The sequence below is a fragment of the Eptesicus fuscus genome, chromosome 13 (genome assembly GCF_027574615.1).
Source record: "Eptesicus fuscus isolate TK198812 chromosome 13, DD_ASM_mEF_20220401, whole genome shotgun sequence".
Classification (NCBI taxonomy): domain Eukaryota; kingdom Metazoa; phylum Chordata; class Mammalia; order Chiroptera; family Vespertilionidae; genus Eptesicus; species Eptesicus fuscus.
Window position 1 is genome coordinate 45,467,208 of NC_072485.1, and position 8,027 is coordinate 45,475,234.

The following is an 8,027-nucleotide window of genomic DNA, read 5'->3' on the forward strand; positions in this document are numbered from 1 at the left end:
TTTTGCTTATATATGGAATCTAATGAACAAAATATAACAAACAAATGGAATAGAAACAGACTCATAGATACTATACAGAGAACACCTGACAACTGTTGTTGGGAGAAGGGCTGGGGACTGGTTTAAATAGGTGAAGGGATTAAGAAAAAAATGCTCATAGACACAGACATCAGTATGGTGATTACTAAAGGGTGGTGGGAATGGTAGCAGGCAGAAGAGGGTAAAGGGGAAATAAATGATGACAGAAAGAGACTAGACTATGGGTCCTGAATACACAGCACCATATGCAGATGATGTATTATAGAATTGTACACTTGAAACTTATTTAATTAACCAATGTAACTCCAATAATTTCAATTAGAAAAAGACATCCTAGTTTGAACAGAATGTAGCACAAGATGTAATTCATTTGGACAAAATGGCTCAGAGAGAACATAAAGATGCTGCTCTTCAATAGATGACCATAAGGAATACCTCCACCTAAAACTAAAGAAAGAGAAGCATGGGCAGTCCAGTTTAAGATGGCGACATGGGAAGATCCTGAACTCACCTTCTTCCACAGAGACACCAAATCTATAATTACTTATGAAAAAATCTCCTCTGAAAGAAACCCAAAAGCTAGATGAGCAACTCCTATACATTGGGGGGATGGAGGGGAAAACCCCATATATTAAAATGTGTGAGAGAGGCTGAGACACAATCTCACCATAATTCCCCACATGACAATGCACAATTGGGAGGAATCTCACAGCCCTGAGCTTCTCCCTGGGGGAGTGAAGGGTTTGAACCCCACATCTGGCATCCCAATTTTAAGATCTGCACCTGAGAGATATGCCACACACACACACACACACACACAATCTAGCTTTGACAGCCAGTGGGACTTGTGTTCACAAGACCCACTAGAGTATAGCTATCAGAAAAACAGATCTTAAAGGTCTCCTAAAGACTCACCAACCCCAGGGCCCAGCACAGAGGCAGCTGACTATAAAGGGCTCAGACTTTCTGTAAAACAGACCAATTTGCTTAGCTTAAAGCATAAGCCGAGGGGCAGGCATCCATTTTTACACACTTCTAGGAACTTGCCGAAATACTCTCCAAAGACAGAAGCCAGCAGGCACCATCATTTCTCTCTTCCTCTTCCTTGCTCAAGGTCACAGGTATCATCTCCCAGAAAGGAGCTTAAGGAGCTTGTGTTCTCAGCTGGCACTGCAATTTGTATGGCTGCCACCAGGGGACACCTCTTAATCACCAACCCTGATAGCCAGTGAGGCTTATGCTGGCAGGTCCACAGGACTAGAACAGATGGAGAAACAGTTCTTGGTTGCCTACACCTCAGGACGCAGCAGAAAGGCAACAGACTTGAGGCACCAAGTCTTTCTGCAAATAAAAAGATAAACCTTTTGGTTTATTTTCACAGCTATGGACTGAGGGGCAGGTTTCTAATTAAACACACATCTAAGGGCTGACTATTGTCCTCTCCAGGGATCGGGGAGGTCAGTGGGTGTTGTTTGAGTCCTCTCTTTGCTCTACCTCAGTCACCATTGCCTCTGATGAAGAAACTTGAGTACATGTTCAGTGCACCTACTTTTGTGACTGCCACCAGAGGACACATCTCCCAATAGCCTGACTCTGGTGGCTGATGGGATTTGTGTTCATGAATTTAACAGAGAGGTGGCAAACAAAGAAATGGTTCTAGACTGGCCACACCTAGGCTCAGTGCAGAGGGAGCCGAATGAAACACTCATCTCCCAGTCTTCCCCTGAAAGAGCTGTATTTGTTTACTTAAAAAGCTATTACCCAAAGATCTGGCTTCATATGACCTTAAATCTACCAAGACTAAATCACAAGAACTAAAAAATCTGAACAGATTGATTAGTAATAAGGAGATTGAATCAGCAACCAAAAACCTTTAACTAACCAAAGTTCAGACCCCAATAGCTTCACTGGTCAATTCTACCAAACATTTAAAGAATAATTAATGCAAGTTCTCCTCAAATCATTCCAAAAATATATAAAGAGAAACATTTCACAACTTACTTTGTGAGATCAGTATTACCCTGATATCAAAAACAAAGATCTATTAGGTTGAAATATTGTGAATAAGGACAAGAGAGGTAAAATTTGATTGTACAAATAAGAAAAGAAAGAAAGAAATGTCTCAAATGTCCTAATATTCCACCTTAAGAAATCAGAAATAAAAGAGCAAAAGAAACACAAAGTGAACAGAAGGAAAGAAATAGTAAAGATTTATATAAAAATAATTAAAATTTTATAGCAAAGTTAATTACCGTATTTTCTGGCATATAAGACGACTTTTTAACCCAGGAAAATCTTCTCAAAAGTCGGGGGTCGTCTTATACGCCAGTGTCGTTTTATAGGGCGGGTGCTGAAACTTCCGAGCTGGACTGGAGAATCTGTGGTCGCCGCATATGGTGGGGAGAGCTCAAAAACGGTCGCACTCCATTCATTTCAATGGAGCTGGACGGAGACCGCAAGTGTCTCCAGTCAGCTCCTTTTTGTGCCGCATACGGTCTCCGTCCGGCTCCATTGAAATGAATGGAGTGCGGCCGGGTGCTCACCACATACGGCGGGGATGCAGCCGCGGCTGTTTTTAAGCTCCCCCGCACCATATGCAGTGACTGACCGACCGACCATATGAAAGCAGCAAGGGCAGCGCTGTACAAGTATGGTAGAAGAAAATCCACTCACCAGGATTCGTGGAAAGAAGTGACTTAACGCGGTCCCGATGACAAGGTGAGGGGGCACCTCACCTGAAGGTATAAGTGAAGGGTGGAGCAAGCTGCAGGCATCCGGGATGCCGGGGATATGGAAAAAAGAGAGAGCTGTGCCCAGAAAAACACGCCTCTTTCACCCGTCTGGCCCGCCCTTGTATCCTATTACCATACCTCCTTCTCTGCCTCTCAGATCTCGCTCCTGAGGACTGCAGTGAAGCAGCGTTGCTAACTCGACAGGGACTTGCCCAGCACTTGCTCTCTCTCTATTGTTTGTTATCTTCCTCCTATCATCATCAGTTCCAGTTTGGTTGACAGTGTAGAAAACAAACAGCATGGCAGCTCCCATGGGTTTATTGTCTTATCCTTCCTTTCAGCTTTAGAGTGAATTAGGAAAAGTTTAATCCACTTGCAGTTTTATGTTTACATGTTTGATGACAAACAGCCTTATGTTTATAAGTGACAGTTTTCCTGCTAAGTACCTGCATGTCATAAGCATTTGAATTAAAATTATCATATTGAAATCAAATCTGATGTTTTTTAAATTTTTATTTGGTATGCGTTGGAAAAGGGGTAGTCTTATACGGCGAGTATATCCCAAACTCTATATTTTAACTGGAAAAGTTGGGGGTCGTCTTATATGCCGGAAAATATGGTAAATATCCTATCTAATAAAAGAATAATATGCAAATTGACCATACCTCTGCTACACCCTCAAGCCATGCCCACCAGCCAATTGGGAGCAAATATGCAAATAAACCCAACCAAGATGGCTGTGGCCACGAAGAACAGGAGGGAGGCTTAGGTTTTCCTAGCAATGGAGGAAGCCAAGCTTTCCGCCTGCCCTTGATGGCCTAGGCCTCCACTCAATGCTACAAAGTTTCAATGATAGAAGATAAATAAATCACAACAAAAATGGCGGCAGACACGGACCTGAAGAGAGCAGGAAGCTAGGGTTGCCCTGGCGATGGAGGAAGCCAAGCTTCTGCAGCCCTGGCCAGCCTAGGCCTCCACTCCAGGCTACAAAGTTTCAATTATAGAAGATAAATAAATCCCAACAGAAATGGCTGCCGCCATGGAGCGAGCAGAAGGCTTGGCTCCACTTAAGGCTACAAAGTTTCAATTGTAGAAGATAAATAAATCCCAGATAGCAGGGCCTCCTCTTGGGTCACTGGGGGGCGTGGCCAGCCTGCAAACCACCACAGGCCCCTTGCCCAGGCTGCCTACGCCCCAAGGGAATCCCCACCCTGATCCGGGACACTTTTCAGGGCAAACCAGCTGGCCCACACCTGTGCACCAGGCCTCTATCCTATCTAATAAAAGAGTAATTATGCAAATTGACCATCACTCCAACAAACAAGATGGCTGCTCCCATGTGGTCAAAGATCCTGCCCCCATGTGGATACAAGGTGGCCACCACAAGATGACCAGCAGGGGAGGGCAGTTGGGAGGGACCAGGCCTGCAAGGGAGGGCAGTTGGGGGCGATCAAGCCTGCAGGGGAGGGCAGTTAGGGGTGACCAGGCTGGCAGAGGATGGAAGTTGGGGGTGACCAGGCCTGCAGGGAAGGGCAGTTTCAGGGGACCAGGCCTACAGGGGAGGGCAGTTAGGTGTGACCAGGCCTGCAGGGGAGGGCAGTTAGGGGCAAACAGGCTCGCAGGGGAGCAGTTAGGCATCAATCAGGCTGGCAGGGGAGTGATTAGGAGGTGATCAGGCTGGCAGGCAGAAGCAGTTAGGGGCAATCAGGAAGGCAGGCAGGCAAGCAGTTGGGAGCCAGCAGTCCTGGATTGTGAGAGGGATGTCCAGCTGCCCATTTAGGTCTGATCCCACCAGGATCGAGCCTAAATGGGCAGTTGGACATCCCTCGAGGGGTTCCAGATTGGAGAGGGTGTAGGCTGGGCTGAGGGACACCCCCTCCCATGCACGAATTTTGTGCACCAGGCCTCTAGTAGAATAATAAACGAAAAACCAATTTAATCAGAAGTTGGTTCTTGGAAAACAGTCACAAAATTGACAGACATTTAGCTAGATTGTCAAGAAAAAAAGAGAAGACTCAAATTACTAAAATCAGAAATAAAAGAGTTCTCATTACAATTGACCTTACCAAAGTAAAACGATTATAAGGGATGCTATGAATAACTGCATGCCAGCAAATTAGATAACCTAGGTGAGATGGGAAAATCTGTGAAAAGACACAAACCAAAACTGGCAAAAGAGAAATAGAAAATGTCAATAAACCTATAACAAGTAAAAAACTGGAATAATAAAAAACCTTTCCACAAACAAAAGTCCTGGACTAGATGGCTTCATTGGTCAATTCTACCATATTATTTATTTACCAAGTTTATCATATTTTTCTATCAAAAAATGTTCAGAAAAATTGAAGAGGAGGGAACACTTTCCAGTTCACTCTCTGAGGTCAGGATTACACCAAAACCAGAAAAAAATTTTTTTATTAAAATGTTGTGAATAAGGATGAGAGGTAAACATTGATTGTATGTAAAAGAAGAAGACCACTCAGAATTTCTTTTGGACCATGTTATAGATTTTAGGTATTAATCTAAATGTAATGGACAACCATTGAAGCATTTTGAGCAAAGTGTATTAAAAAAAAAAAAGATAACTATGCCTTCTGGATAGATAACGTATTGTAGATGGCAAGACTGTAAAGAGAAAGACTAGTGTAGGAATGGTAGTAGGCCAGAAGAAAGCTGACTTTTTAGTTTTGGAAAGGCATCAACAACTACAGTCATTTCTGGCATAAGCAACCATGTTGATAGAGGTTCCTTTTATTGAGATGGGAAAATAAGGAGGATGAGCACATATGGCAGCAAAGGCATGGCAGCAAGAGAAAGGTTCAGAATTTAGTTTCTCAAAGAGAGTAGTGTTTTGTATGTTTAAACTAATATAATAAATACTGAAAGATCCAGTAAAGCCACAATAACAGTTACTGAACCCAACTCAATCTGTGATGGGCAATAAGTCTCAGTCCAGTAGGGAGATATCTATGACATAAAAAATTTTAGGACCCTAGGCCTGTGGTCGGCAAATTGCTGCTTGCGAGCCACATGTGGCTCTTTGGCCCCTTGAGTTTGGCTCTTCCACAAAATACCACGGCCTGAGTGAGTCTATTTTGAAGAAGTGGTGTTAGAGGAAGTTTAAGTTTAAAAAATTTGGCTCTCAGAAGAAATTTCAATCATTGTACTGTTGATATTTGGCTCTGTTGACTAATGCGTTTGCAGACTACTGCCCTAGGCAATAATATATGCATAATGATTGGAAGTAGTTGCAAAGCAGTACGTATAAAAAGGAATGGAAGCCAAAGTTTAAGACTGGATATGAGATAGGTATCCCAAGACAAATAAATAGTAAATGCAAAAAATGCAGAAGCCTAAATCTTCATAATTTGTAGGAACATAAACTCTGAAGCCAAAATGCCTATGTTGTAATTCTGGCTCTGTCTTTCTATAAGATATTGGACAAGTTTTACCGTATCTTTACTCAGTGTCATCTATAAAATGAAGATAATTAGAGCATCTATTACATCATGCTGATGTGAGGTTTAAATAATTAATATATGTAAGATACTACCAGATGCATAAGAAGCACTATAGAAAAGTTGCTGATGATGATAATGATGATGGTGATAGTAATGGTAATAATGATGAAAATGGTAACCTGGGAGAGATATCTGGCTGGACTAATAAATTAACATGAGACAGATTAACAGGGGAGAATGACCAAATTTATTACATATGTACATACAGAGATTCCATAAGAATATGAGACCCTAGAATAGATAGGGCAGGTGAGGTTTATATGCCATCTTGAGCTAAGGAAAAGGGGGTGGGGGTGGTTTGGAACTTCAAAGAGCAAAAAGGCAATTCACATGGAGATAGAGAAACAAATGTTTGCTAAATAAATGTTTGCTGGCCATCTCTAACAATGGGACACAGAGAGGATTCGATCAAATAGGCCTTGCTAGGTTCTTTCCTATCACTTAGGTCATATTAAACTATACTTATCTATGATGATTGCTTCCTTCCTGGAGCAGGTCCTCTATCTAAATTGTTTTAGGCAGTTAGGGGGAATGTCAAAGGTTCTGAGTCTTTTGTTTCTTAAAAATAATCATCTTAAAATAATCAATATCCCAAAGGGTATATTTTGGGGTGTCAAACTCTGTTCCCCTCAGCATGCAGTAACAACCAGCTATGGGTGTAGAGACTGAGTGGCAATGGGACAAAACCTGTGGGATAGAAACCCGTCAAAAGGCTTATACAGCCCAGCCAGTGTTTCTGAGTGGTTGAGCGTCGACCCATGAACCTGGAGGTCACAGTTCAATTCCTGATCAGGGCACATGCTGGGATTGTGGAGCTTGATTCCCAGTAGGGGGGCATGCAGGCAGAAGCCAATCAGTGATTCTGTCTCATCATTGATGTTTCTATTCCTCTCCCCCTCTCCCTTCCATAGTGATTGGCAATAGTTGCAAAGCAGTACATATAAGAAGGAATGGAAGCCAAAGTTTAAGACTGGATATGAGATAGACATCCCAAGAAAAATAACAAGTAAATGCAAAAAGTGCAGAAGCCTAAATCTTCATAATTTGTAGGAGCATAAACTCTCTCTCTGAAATAAATAAAGAACATATTTAAATTTTTTAAAAAAGATTTATGCAATTGTTCATGAGCCACAACTCAGTGCAACAAGGAATTACTTTTTTATTGCAGGACTGGAAGTCCTCCATCAAAATAAGTCAGAATAAAAGGCATTAACCTGAGTCGAAAGCTCAGAGGAAGATTGAAGCTGCTCTGGACTGCACACACTCCTGTGAACCTGCAGGCCAGCAGGGACTTGGGTTTCAAGGCTGGCCTGCTTGCCAAGATGAGTTCATTCAGAGTTATGGCTCTGCAGCCAGAGTTCATTAGCCCTCTCCCTAGATCTGATTCTGTCTATTCACCTAAGCTATCCCTCAAGGCCTCAGGCGATGCCACTGGGAGCCTCAGTCATCTGTGCTCCCTGCACAGCAGTGTGCCTCATTAACAACTTTTTAATGAGGTCATAGTCTCTGACTGCTCACTAATAAGCTGGTTAGCCTGCAACCCCAGAGGTGGAGGAAACTGAGAATTGAAGCCAGTGAGAACAAACAGAGCTCAATCTGCGTATAGCTGCCTCAGAGGCTAGAAGAACCAACTCTCCTTAGTAGACTCCTAGGCTTTTACTCTGAGGTCTCCAGAGCCCCTCCCAGATCTGAGACTTTGATTCTGCAGATGGAGGTCTAGAGGGGCCAGAGCCGT